Here is a 15081-nt window from a genome sequence, read left to right on the forward strand (position 1 = left end):
TGGTTTCCCTGAGATCCCAAGTTAGAGGGATCCCTGGTGCACCATTTACCCAGGTCATCAGGAGCGGTCACCAAGTCTAGATTCACATCCCCGTCGTCAAATCTGGTTAATTTCTTTAATATCAAATGAGGAGAGACAAACTTATCACACAAGTCAGAGTTAATCTTAAACTAAATCTTTATTCACTTAATAAGGGAGCAGGTCAATACAACACACAAATATAGGGTGAATCAATTGAGTGCTCTACGATAATGATGGCTGGTCGACGAATCACCCCCAGATGATTCATTGAGAGCCACGAGACAAAAGTACAAAGGTCTTTTACAGCCAAGATACACCCCTTTCAACCTACATGACGAACAACAGATGTATAGAACGGTTCACAAGCTTAAGATTTGTATAAAAGATACTTATAATTCTCAGCAGAGACTACCTGCTGTAAAAACAGTACTCTTTGTGTAGAGACCAGGGTCTGGCCCTGGGGTCATCTCTCCCTGGTACCATATAGAACAGAAACATTAACTCGTGCTATGGAATGCGGTCTCTTTAGGTTTTATCACCCAAAAGACATTGTAAATCTCCTGTCAGTGTTTTCTCCCAGAGGCCCATCCTCAGTAGAACATAGACACAATAGTTCTAAGAACCCTCTATTCTGCTGCATAAAACAACCATTTGACGCAATAAAATATTATAACATAATCTTGCAATTTTGCTCTCACAGTGTCTACTGAAAGTTGACTAGTCACAACAACTGGGACCTAAAAGACACCCACCATGAGATCCACTAAATCTGCCCAAGAAGAGGAAAACAAAAGAAAAACCCACACCAAACTTAAAGACAGGACACAAACCAAAAAGGTAGAGCAACTAAAGATGTTACCTCTCCACATGTATCAAGACAACTGGAGCACTGGGCCAGACACTCTTAAATAGAACCTGGACCAGCTCAGGTGAAACACCTTCCCACTAACGAGATGGACAAGCCAGCACAGGTGTAACACATACTGACTAACGAGGTGACACCAATCAGTGCGTCCTACGCGCTAACGAGCTAGACGTGCTAACGGGCTAGATGTGCTAATGGGCTAGACGTGCTAACGGGCTAGACGTGCTAATGAGCTAGACGTGCTAACGAGCTAGACGTGCTAACGAGCTAAACGTGCTAAAGTCCAACCTCAAACCATAAATGGAAAAACCAAAGCCTGTAACACCTTCCCCCTTAAGACAACAAATATATCCTATATTTTTGTTGGACAATTTTGCTCACCACCAACAGAAAACAACTTCCATTTCACATTATAATCAACTACAATGCTTCACCTTCTACAATATAAAACTCGTCTTCCTAAGAATCAGAACTCTAGAACTCAAACAAAACTCATCTTCAATATGAAAAAGGTGCAGTCAAAATAAATTGTGATCCATGGCAACTCACTGACTAAACGCAAAACACAAAACTTTTTGACTGCCCACCCTTGAGACAATCAGCAACCAAGTCGTCCTTACCACAGACATGTCTGACTTCAAGAGGAAACATATTATTATTTTCTATTACATTTTGCTAGGTGGGATAGCCCCTGTCAAAACACAGTTTTAACGTGTCCAAATCAATAACCAATATGAAGAAACAGTTTGTTATATATTGAAAACCTAAACGTAACATGTACTATTTACACAAACATCTGCCACAATAATCATATTACTTGTATTTTTTTTTAAACTGCACAAGCACCAAAAACGCTGTTGTTTTCACAAGTAGCAATAAATCACTGATATCAATTAGGGGGGAAATCAGGTTGTACATGCTGTTGAAATTAACACAACTAAAATAAAAACATGGAAATGGGAGATATCTGTTACTTCACTGGTTAGAGGACAACCTGCAGAAAACAGTCAGCTACATTTTGGAGTGATGCATTTAAATTTAGGGGTCACTAAACAAAGGAACACAACACTTATTTGTCATAACTCATCGATATCATGTTGAAATCAATTGTGCGAGAGAAGGGAGATGAGGTTGCACGTCCTGTTAAAACTAACAGCTCAAAAACCACACGGAATCTGGGAATAATGTGTACATCCCTGGTTAAAATAAAAACATGGAAATGGGAGATATCTGTTACTTCACTGGTTAGAGGACAACCTGCAGAAAACAGCCAGATACATTTTGATTCAATGCGTAACCAACATGGTAAGTGTAACAACTCTTTTTTCACTTTTTATTAAATCTCATAAATAGTACTCTTCCATTTCAGAGCCTGGATTTTCCCCCTGAGGCTAATATCCATATCATGTTGAAATCAATAGAACAGGGGCAAACGTTTAGGGTTCTACATTGTGACACTATTAAAATACTCCTACTACAATGTTTAAACATTCTACATTGTGACATGATATCATGAAACAACTCATTCATGTATTTTCTGATGTTTGATCAGATGTCTTTTACTGGAGAATCTCTTGTCACACTGATCACAGCTAAGGTTTCTCTCCTGTGTGTGTTCTCTGGTGTTGAGTCAGATGGCTAGATGAAGCAAAACTCTTCCCACATTGATCACAGCTATAAGGTTTCTCTCCTGTGTGTGTTCTCTGGTGTTGAGTCAGATGGCTAGATGAAGCAAAACTCTTCCCACATTGATCACAGCTATAAGATTTCTCTCCTGTGTGTATTCTCTGGTGCACTGTCAGCTGTCCAGATTGACAAAAACGCTTCCCACATTGATCACAGCTATAAGGTTTCTCTCCTGTGTGTGTTCTCTGGTGTTGAGTCAGATGGCTAGATGAAGCAAAACTCTTCCCACATTGATCACAGCTATAAGATTTCTCTCCTGTGTGTATTCTCTGGTGTGATATGAGGCTGGTTGACCAAGTAAAACTCTTCCCACATTGACCACAGCTAAAAGATTTCTCTCCTGTGTGGATTCTCTGGTGTGATATGAGGCTGGTTGACCAAGTAAAACTCTTCCCACATTGACCACAGCTAAAAGATTTCTCTCCTGTGTGGATTCTCTGATGAATTTTAATGCCTGATGAAGAGGTGAATCTCTTCCCACAGTCAGAGCAGCAGTGAGTTCTCTTCCCTGAGGATCTCTGCAGGTGTTTCTTGAGGTGTTTTGATCTGGAGAGACTCTTCTCTGCCTCTTCAGCATCACGAGGTTGTTGAGGATCCCCAGAGGATCCACGATAGTCACGTCTCTCTCCTGTGTGAACAACAAAGTCAGACAGATGGTTAAAGGCCCACAACAGTAGAAATCCACTGTAAAAGGTGATGCCAACAGCGTAGCCATGATGTTGTTGTACAACAATTGACGTCTGTAATGTCATGTTAAAATTGCTGGACAAATGTCTTAAAATGAGCAAGAATAGTCATATTTTGTCTTGTTTTCACTATAGTAGTGAAATCGATGATTGTAGGCTAGAAATAAGTTATTCATGTTGTTGAAACTCTAAGCAGTGTGACAGACGACTTTTGGTCTCCAATATAGGCCCCTTTCTGTGCTTGCTAAAATTGCGGCACGAGGGGGATGCACATGCAATTTAGTTGTAGAAACTCCTCCCTGCTAATGAGGAAACCGATAGTTATGGATGTACTGTATCTGCCTGGAGCCAAAATGGTGAACAAAGATTTTAGTTTCTCACAATGAATGTGAATGGGGGAAACTGAGGGAAGTAACCTCCATTTCCAGGTTGCTTATGACACTCACACTACTTTGTATTATAATTGTAAGGCTCGTTTGAATGTTCTGTTTAATATAATGGTTGTGTCATCATCGCAAATCAACCGCTTTATACTTAAAAAACATTTCAAACAGTAAAATGCTCTTTGGCTAGCTTTTCCATCAGCCTGACAATGAGGGGTTGTACACTAAGTGTTTGCCAAATTGGCCCATAACTTCACCTAACAATAACATAGACCTACTGTAGTACCCAAACCTCACAAATGTCGTGATGTTTGTCATTTGACTGGCATTCAGAAAATGATTTCCTGGATCAGCAAATGATAGTTGAACATGTGACTATTATTCACCTTTATTTAACCTCGATGGGCCAGTGCGTCCCACCTACTCAACAGCCAGTGTAATCGCGTGGCGTGATATTCAAATACCTTAGAAATGCTATTACTTCAATTTCTCAAACATATGACTATTTTACACCATTTTAAAGACATGACTCTCGTTAATCTAACCACACTGTCTGATTTCAAAAAGGCTTTACAACGAAAGCAAAACATTCGATTATGTCAGCAGAGTACCCAGCCAGAAATAATCAGACACCCATTTTTCAAGCTAGCATATAATGTCACAAAAACCCAGAAGACAGCTAAATGCAGCACTAACCTTTGATGATCTTCATCAGATGACACACCTAGGACATTATGCTATACAATACATGCATGTTTTGTTCAATCAAGTTCATATTTATATCAAAAACCAGCTTTTTACATTAGCATGTGACGTTCAGAACTAGCATACCCCCCGCAAACTTCCGGCGAATTTACTAACAATTTACTAAATTACTCACGATAAACGTTCACAAAAAGCATAACAATTATTTTAAGAATTATAGATACAGAACTCCTCTATGCACTCGATATGTCCGATTTTAAAATAGCTTTTCGGTGAAAGCACATTTTGCAATATTCTAAGTAGATAGCCCGGCATCACAGGGCTAGCTATTTAGACACCCAGCAAGTTTAGCCTTCACCAAACTCCGATTTACTATTAGAAAAGTTTGATTACCTTTCCTGTTCTTCGTCAGAATGCACTCCCAGGACTTCTACTTCAATAACAAATGTTGGTTTGGTCCAAAATAATCCATAGTTATGTTCCAACAGCGGCATTTTATTTGTGCGTTCAAGACACTATCCGAATGGTAAATAAGGGTCATGCGCACGGCGCATTTCGTGACAAAAGATTTCTAAATATTTCATTACCGTACTGCGAAGCATGTCAACCGCTGTTTAAATCAATTTTTATGCCATTTTTCTCGTAAAAAAGCGATAATATTCCGACCGGGAATCTGCAATTAGGTAAACAGACGAAAGAAAAATTATCACTGGGTCGACTCGGGCACGCGCCTAAGCCCTTTGTCCTCTGATCGGCCACTTGGCAAAGGCGATAATGTGTTTCAGCCAGAGGCTGCCTCGATATTGTTCAGCTTTTTCCCAGGCTCTGAGAGCCTATGGGAGCCGTAGGAAGTGTCACGTTACAGCTAAGATCCTGACTCTTCAATAAACAGAGACAAGAAGAACGACACCTTGTCAGACAGGCCACTTCCTGCATGAAATCTTCTCAGGTTTTTGCCTGCCATATGAGTTCTGTTATACTCACAGACACCCTTCAAACAGTTTTAGAAACTTTAGGGTGTTTTCTATCCAAAGCCAATAATTATATGCATATTCTAGTTACTGGGCAGGAGTAGTAACCAGATTAAATCAGGTACGTTTTTTATCCGGCCGTGTAAATACTGCCCCCTAGCCCTAACAGGTTTTAAGGTGGTGAGGAAATTACAATTAAAGAACAACCAGGCATCCCGTACTGACGGGATGAGGTCAATATCCTTCCAGGATACCCGGGCCAGGTCGATTAGAAAGGCCTGCTCGCAGAAGTGTTTTAGGGAGCGTTTGACAGTGATGAGGGGTGGTCGTTTGACCGCAAACCCATAACGGATGCAGCCAATGAGGCAGTAATCACTGAGATCCTGATTGAAAACAGCAGAGGTGTATTTGGAGGGCAAGTTGGTCAGGATAATATCTATGAGGGTGCCCATGTTTACAGATTTAGGGTTGTACCTGGTGGGTTCCTTGATAATTTGTTTGAGATTGAGGGCATCTAGCTTGGATTGTAGGACAGCCGGGGTGTTAACCTCACTAGGGTAGGGGGCACTATTTTCACCTCTGGATGAAAAGCGTGCCAAAGTAAACTTGGTAGATTTGGATAGAAAACACTCAAAAGTTTCCAAAACTGTTAAAATAATGTCTGTGAGTATAACAGGCCTTCCCTGTCGCTCAGTTGGTAAAAAATGCATGAAATTAAATGTATGCATTCACTACTGTAAGTCGCTCTGGATAAGAGCGTCTGCCAAATGACTAAAATGTAAATGTAAATAACAGAACTGATATGACAGGAGAAAACCTGAGAAAAATCCATCCAGGAAGTGGGATTTTTTTATTTTTGTAGTTTTCCATTGACTGCCTATACAGATTCCATTGACTTAGGTCTCAAATTGCATTTCCTATGGCTTCCACTAGATGTCAACAGTCTTTAGAAATGGTTTCAGGCTTGTATTCTGAAAAATGAGAGTGTAAGACCACTCTGAATGAGTGGACCATTCAGTGTCCCAGAGATTTAGCGAGACCGAGAGCGCGCCTTTCTTGTTTACCTTTTATATTGAAGACGTTATTGTCCGGTTGAAATGTTATCTATTATTTAAGCTAAAAACAACCTGAGGATTGATTATAAACATCGTTTGACATGTTTCTACGAACTTTACTGATACTTTTCGGATTTTTGGTCTGGCTGTTGTGACTGCCTTTGAGCCTGTGGATGACTGAACAAAACGCATGAACAAAACGGAGGTTTTTGGATATAAAGAGAGACTTTATCGAACAAAACAAACATTTATTGAGTAAATGGGAGTCTTGTGAGTGCAACGATATGAAGATCATCAAAAGTAAGTGATTCATTTTATCGCTATTTCTAACTTGTGTAACTCTACTTGGCTGGTAACTGTTTGTAATGATTTGTCTGCTGGGCACTGTTCTCAGATAATCGCATGGTATGCTTTCACGGTAAAGCCTTTTTGAAATCTGACACCGTGGTTTGATTAACAAGAAGTTAATCTTTAAACCGATGTATAACACTTGTATGTTTTATGAATTCTTATAATGAGTATTTCTGTTTTTGAATTTGGCGCTCTGCAATTTCACTGGATGTTTGCCATGTGGGACGGTAGCGTCCCACACCCCCTAGAGAGGTTAAGCATGTCCCAGTTTAGGTCACCTAACAGAACGAACTCTGAATATAGATGGGGGCCAATCAATTCACATATGGTGTCCAGGGCACAGCTGGGAGCTGAGGGGGGTCTATAACAGGCGGCAACAGTGAGAGACTTATTACTGGAGAGAGTCATTTTTTAAAATAGAAGCTCAAACTGTTTGGGCTTAGACCTGGAAAGTATGATAGAACTTCGCAGGCCATCTCTGCAGTAGATTGCAACTCCTCTCATTTTGATGGAAAATGTTGTATTTGGGGATGGAAATTTCATAATTTTTGGTGACCTTCCAAAGCCAGGATTCAGACACGGCAAGGACATCAAGGTTGGCGGAGTGTGCTAAAGCAGTGAGTAAAACAAACTTAGGGAGGAGGCTTCTGATGTTAACATGCATGAAACCAAGGCTTTTACGGTTACAGAAGTCAACAAATGAGAGCGCCTGGGGACACACAGGGCCTGGGATAACCTCTACATCACCAGAGGAGTAGGATGAGGATACGGCTAAAGGATTTCAGAACCAGGCAGGTCACGTTGACAACTGGCTCCCTCCGGTCAGGTCACGTTGACGACTGGCTCCCTCCGGTCAGGTCACGTTGACGACTGGCTCCCTCCGGTCAGGTCACGTTGACGACTGGCTCCCTCCGGTCAGGTCACGTTGACGACTGGCTCCCTCCGGTCAGGTCACGTTGACGACTGGCTCCCTCCGGTCAGGTCACGTTGACGACTGGCTCCCTCCGGTCAGGTCACGTTGACGACTGGCTCCCTCCGGTCAGGTCACGTTGACGACTGGCTCCCTCCGGTCAGGTCACGTTGACGACTGGCTCCCTCCGGTCAGGTCATAGTGATGACTGGCTCCCTCCGGTCAGGTTATAGTGATGACTGGCTCCCTCCGGTCAGGTCACGTTGACGACTGGCTCCCTCCGGTCAGGTTATAGTGATGACTGGCTCCCTCCGGTCAGGTCATAGTGACGACTGGCTCCCTCCGGTCAGGTTATAGTGACGACTGGCTCCCTCCGGTCAGGTCATGTTGACGACTGGCTCCCTCCGGTCAGGTTATAGTGATGACTGGCTCCCTCCAGTCAGGTCATGTTGACGACTGGCTCCCTCCGGTCAGGTTATAGTGATGACTGGCTCCCTCTAGTCAGGTTATAGTGATGACTGGCTCCCTCCGGTCAGGTTATAGTGACGACTGGCTCCCTCCGGTCAGGTTATAGTGACGACTGGCTCCCTCCGGTCAGGTTATAGTGACGACTGGCTCCCTCCCTCTAGTCAGGTTATAGTGACGACTGGCTCCCTCCGGTCAGGTTATAGTGACGACTGGCTCCCTCCGGTCAGGTTATAGTGACGACTGGCTCCCTCCGGTCAGGTTATAGTGACGACTGGCTCCCTCCCTCTAGTCAGGTTATAGTGACGACTGGCTCCCTCCGGTCAGGTTATAGTGACGACTGGCTCCCTCCGGTCAGGTTATAGTGACGACTGGCTCCCTCTAGTCAGGTTATAGTGATGACTGGCTCCCTCCGGTCAGGTTATAGTGACGACTGGCTCCCTCCGGTCAGGTTATAGTGACGACTGGCTCCCTCCGGTCAGGTTATGTTGACGACTGGCTGCCTCCAGTCATTTGTGTGTTTTAATTATTTAATCAAATAGCATGCTTAAAGCATCAGACAAGTTCAGTACATATAGTTGATTGTATAAAAACACATGGGGCGATTGGTAGAAAGAACAGATGACTCTTGGTTGACCAAGATGTATTTTAGTTGGGGACAGCACTAGAACATGATTTTGGGGCTCCCGAGTGGCGCAGAGGACACTGCATCTCAGTGCTTGAGGCTTCACTAGACACCCTGGTTCAAATCCAGGCTGTATCACAACCGGCCGTGATTTGGAGTCCCATAGGGCGGCGCACAATTGGCCCAGCGTTGTCCGGGGTAGGCAGTCATTGTAAATAAGAATTTGTTCTTAACTGACTTGCCAAGTTAAATAAAGGTTACATTTAAATACATTTAAAAAATAGAGTTTCCTGACAATCCATTTTTTACAAATCCGGCAAGGCACCAATTTTGAGAAGGGTTTAAAACAAAGGTTTTAAACCAATTCATGAATGTAATTGAATCTAGGTATGTCTTGCCTTTAATGTAATGGCATGAAAAACAATTGGCTGAATATTATACAATGACTTATCAACAGCTCTAATAATTTGCCTCCACAGGAAATCTACACTGGCAGTTATAGAATATACTATATATCCTTGAAACCTGGCTAAACTATCATTATGACATCATGGATGAATTCTAGAATATACTATATATCCTTGAAACCTGGCTAAACTATCATTATGACATCATGGATGAATTCTAGAATATACTATATAGCCTAGAAACCTGGTTAAACTATCATTATGACATCATGGATGAATTCTAGAATATACTATATAGCCTAGAAACCTGGTTAAACTATCATTATGACATCATGGATGAATTCTAGAATACACTATATAGCCTAGAAACCTGGTTAAACTATCATTATGACATCATGGATGAATTCTAGAATATATTATATAGCCTAGAAACCTGGTTAAACTATCATTATGACATCATGGATGAATTCTAGAATATACTATATAGCCTAGAAACCTGGTTAAACTATCATTATGACATCATGGATGAATTCTAGAATATACTATATATCCTAGAAACCTGGTTAAACTATCATTATGACATCATGGATGAATTCTAGAATATACTATATAGCCTAGAAACCTGGTCAAACTATCATTATGACATCATGGATGAAGTCTAGAATATACTATATAGCCTAGAAACCTGGTTAAACTATCATTATGACATCATGGATGAATTCTAGAATATACTATATAGCCTAGAAATCTGGTTAAACTATCAATATGACATCATGGATGAATTCTAGAATATACTATATATCCTAGAAACCTGGTTAAACTATCATTATGACATCCTGGATGAATAAATTTGAGTGGTTACACTCCTCCTTCCCCCATCCCTCAGCTGTTTACCAAACCAAGCCTCTGGGCAGCCATTTTGTTGCTGTTGAAAAAACCCACACAACCCAGCAATCTGCAGTTCATACAACAACAAAGCTGTCATTCCACCACTGTTTTGGTTATAAGATGACTATGGGGTTGGAGAAATGTAACTACTTTCAAATTCATAGACAGACTTATGGATGCAAGGACTGACCATCCATGATATCAACAATATAGTTTTAACCATGTTGAGGCTATACAGTGTTGGTTTACATTTCTAAACATTGGAGTAAAAAAAAACTTATTTGGGGTTCTGATGGGGTACAACAGTTGAACTAAGCTCATGAGGCATGTGTTATATTCTTCAAGAGTCAATGGCTATAAATAAATAATTTAAAAAGTCTAAATATAGATGTAGCTATTGCAGATTTCCCCTTTAACACCAAACATCAGTTCAACAACTGCAGAGTTTGTGCCTCTGTATTTAAGACAATACTTACTAGTGTTAATCAGGGAACGGTTTCTCAAACCCATCTTATTGCTAAGTTCACCGTTAGAACCATTGGACGCCTTAAGATGCGTTTGGGAAACCGGGCCCAGATGTCCAGTTTCCTCCTCTTCTTCCTCCTCCTTTATCAATGTAACAGTCATCTCCCCCTCCTCCTCTTTCACTCCATAAACTGCATCCTCCTCTTGCTCTTCCGCCTCTCCTTTTACTGTGATATCCTCATCTTCTTTCACTCTGAACGCGTCTTTTTCATCTTTCACAGTAACGGCCTCACCCTCTACTTCTTGTTTTACTGTGACATCCTCATCTTCTTTAGCAGGAGGAGAGTAGCTCAGTAACCGCATGGTCGGAGATGTTAGCTAGCTAGGCTAATGCTAACTTAACCAGCCCACTAGCTGAATAATAACAACAACACCGTAAATATGAAATTAAATCGGATAACTAACTAGACGACAAAAGTGGGTTTAAAACACAGAGGCTAATATACACTAACGCGTCTAAAGAGCTTTATCGGTTCGGCTATTTTGTCTAGCGAGCTACCGAGGTGGCTGAATAACTGTTGCTGCTGTTGAAAGAAGAGTTCCGTCCACTAGATTATACGTCACACCAACAGCATTGCCGTAAATTCCCACACCGCCATCTGCTGACTGGAGTGGGTAACGCAGTTGAGTAAAATGTATATTTTATTGTCAGACAAAAAGTTAAAGGGTAGGAATAAGGGACATCGCTGGTACTAAAATATTCATTAGCCCCCCCCCCCTGAATAAATCAATATCAGTCAATATATTTTTTCTGTGATTTATTTTTTTCGTCAACCGTTCCATCGCATCTTAAACTTCTTACCAGGCCGGCACTAGGACCGGGGGAGGCTGCTGCTGCACTAGTGACTGTTAGACTTTCTTCAGCAAAGATGGCGGACAGAAATACTAGGAGAGAGGGGTACCCCTACACAGAACTGAACTGGATCAAAGATGGCGGACAGAAATACTAGGAGAGAGGGGTACCCCTACACAGAACTGATCTGGATCAAAGATGGCGGACAGAAATACTAGGAGAGAGGGGTACCCCTACACAGAACTGAACTGGATCAAAGATGGCGGACAGAAATACTAGGATGGAAGCAAATGTAAGGGATTATAACGAATCATGCAAAAACATGTACAGTTGACAGGAATGTTAGTTAATGTAGAGACAAACGATTATGCATTTTTTATCATGAAGTTGATTTACGAAAATCGCGATTTAGCAAGCTAGCTGACACGCTAACATTAGCCAACTAGCTGACTAGTGTTAGGGTTGAACTGGCTATTTGTATGCATAACCTTTATAATATACTGGGGAAGCTATGCTAAGGACATAAACTACTGGTAAATCAACTGTTGAAGACAAGAACTACAACCGGCAACAGGAAGTGCGTCACGACGCTGGGATTAGCCTACACGCCGACGACAGGAGGAGCAAGTTTAAACTACGCTCCTCCTCCCTCGGACAGGCCAGCATTGAGCGGGAAATATCTCTCAGTATAAAAGAGAGAACAATAGGATTTGTCGCCCTCTTCTCTGTTTTGCCCTGTGAGGTATAACAGCGAGACAATATATATATACGAACCACACATATACCACACACGTGTTTGCATTAATTAAAGTACAGCTAAATCAGAAGTTACTATGTACTGACTATTTTGTTCTGTTACCAGAAACGAACTGTTGCAACATTAACATGGTGATCCCCGACGGTCTGGTATACCTGTTCGATGTAAGTGAACAAATGTATGAATTATTATGAGTAGATAAGAAATTTGATAAAGTCACTGTTGTGACATGCAAACCTGTGGTAGATGTGTTGTTATTAAAAGGGTACCCTGGAGTATTGTTCATCTGGCGAGATCCGTAAAATAGGAAATATACGGTTAGGTTCGATGATATAGAAGTTTAATGGTATCGGCGAGATTCGTAAGGGAGGTTACGATTAGGTTCGATAAAATAGGGAATAATTTGGTTTGTAATTGGTATCGGCAATGATTCGTTAAATATAGCACTGCGGTTAGGTTCGAGGAATTACCACGACAGAGATCGTGAAATTTTAGATAAGAATACTGGATGACCGGCAAGATCCGTTCATATACAGGTGCGGTTGGGTTCGGTAGAGTAATTCTTGGGAAAGAAGGTGTGGTTATAAGGCGAAGTAACAGGAATACTGAATTGAGGATTTAAAGATAAGAGAATGATGGTATAATGAAAGGATTGGAAATAAAATAATATGCAGAATTTAGGCGTGGAATAAAAGGGGAGATTTTACTGTTTGAAATTATTAACGAAAAAGCAATAAAAGGACTGGAGGAATGTCTTAGATAGGACGATAATTGTGGCTATTTGCAAGGAATGTACTGCGGGCGTGCCGAGGAATGCAACGTATATGTTTTGAATGGTGGGGTAATGTTGATGCTAACGGAGAGATAATACTGATTTTGAGATGCTAAGGGTGTGGTTATGGTTGTAGAGTATATGTTTTCATTGATGGGTAAGCGTGGGCACTGCTAGGGATTTATCAATTTATTTGGTGTTTTAAATGTTCTATGGTTGATGGTGCATGAGCACCACGTTTGAATAAGGGGGGCTAGAACGGGTTGGTTTATCAATTCATTTGCTGTTTTAATGTTTAAATGTTAAACGGTGAAGAACGGCTTGATTTTTCAATTTATTTGATATTTGTTGTTTGTCTAGTGTACGAACACCAAGTTTAGATAGGTGGGCTAGTAGCGGGTTGATTTATCAATTAATTTTGTGTTTAGTGATTGACACGGTATAACACCGAGATTAATTAATAGGGATGGAATAACTTGGATTGTTGATTGAATTTGATGTTTTATTGATGGACACTGTATAACACTGAGTTTAAATAATTTGATGTTTAATGAGGAACGCTATAAGATGTGAGTTTAAATAATTAGGTTGAAATAAGCATCGATTTTAACTGAATAAAGTGGAGCGATTGAATTTAAATAAATAGGTTAACATACTTCACATAACGGACTGATTATTCAATTGGTCGTAAAATAAATACGGGGATAATATAGTAAAACTAAAATATGACTATCAGTGAAGAAGCGGAGAGAGTATTACAGGCTCTAAAATCCACGCTCGAAATCAATGGAGGGAAGGAATAGAAGAGACGAGGAGAGAAACTCTATATGGATAGAGGATGGATGGGTATTGTCTCCTGATGGAGTTCCCACAGAAGGTGAGCCAGGTAGAATACTGGGAGCATTGAAGCGGAAAATTCAGAAAGCAGAGGGGAAATGGAAGAAAGCGGGAGAACCCGGAGAAGGTAAATTTATGGAAGCAATGGAGAAAGCTAGACAGAAGGAGAGAATAGGACTGATAATGATAGAGAAGCTTAAGAAAATGGGGAAAGAAAAACAAAGTAACGAGGAGGAACAGGAATAGACAGAGAGGACTCCCACGGCTCACACAGAGACAACATCTAAACCCATATTATACCCCTCCCTGGCTGACCAGGGGTGGCGGGAGAACCCAGATAGCGAGGTGGTGGTAGTGGGACCGAGGCAACAATATCAAGTGCCGCCTGTAACGTTACCCCCTCCCCGATATGCTGGTCCTCAGGGAGCCGAGGGAGGTAGAGAGGAAGAGATACAGGGAGGAAGACAGGATGTAGCCACTTTATTAAAAGAGTGGATTAGAAACAGAGGGAGATATAATGATGAGAACGTGGGGTCGAGAGCGTGTTACACCACCCAGAGCCCTCAGTAGACTCGTTTATCTTATAACCAAAGTCCGGATAGGAATAGACAAAATAAAGGGGGAGATGGATGCTTTAACTGTAACAAACCGGGTCATTTTGCTAGAGAATGTGAGGTTCTGTGTAAACACTGCAATAAAATAGGTCGAAACTGCAAAAAGAGTGAATCGGTTGAGAGAGAGCAACTAACAGTGACTGTCGGGGCAACGGAGTACCTGATAACAAACCTAGGAGAAATAGCGGGGAGAAGCGGAGACTCCGTAGACAGAAAGGGAAAAACAAGGAGATACGCTGACAAAGACGGAGTGGAGCGGTGTTTTAACTGCGATAGGACGGGACATCTCGCCAGAAACTGTAATACACCATGTAAACATTGTGACGGAGTTGGACATAACCACCGAAATTGCAGCTCTAAGCAAAGCATTGGTGATTCAGTGGTAGAATTCTCGCCTGCCACGCGGGAGGCCCGGGTTCGGATCCCAGCCTATGAACCAATGGACTAAAATGTAAGAAGATATGTTTTGCCTGGAGAGATACGGTTGCTAGCGTTTGTTTAAGATATAAATGTAACATTTTGATAGCTTGATTAGTTTAAATTGAAAGGCTAACTAATTAGAAAATAATAGCGAGGGAATTTTGATATAATACGTTGTCTGTTGCTGGAACTGACATACAGAGAAAGAGTTGAATTAAGTATGTTATAAGTATGGCGATTTACGTTACTTTTAAAGTATTGGATATATCATAAATGTGAAGCTGAAAGGGAAGAGGAAGTTGTGAAGTTTGGTTTTAATCTTACTATAGAGGTAAGGCAGAACGT

Source organism: Salmo trutta, chromosome 17, assembly GCF_901001165.1.
Source record: "Salmo trutta chromosome 17, fSalTru1.1, whole genome shotgun sequence".
NCBI classification, from domain to species: domain Eukaryota; kingdom Metazoa; phylum Chordata; class Actinopteri; order Salmoniformes; family Salmonidae; genus Salmo; species Salmo trutta.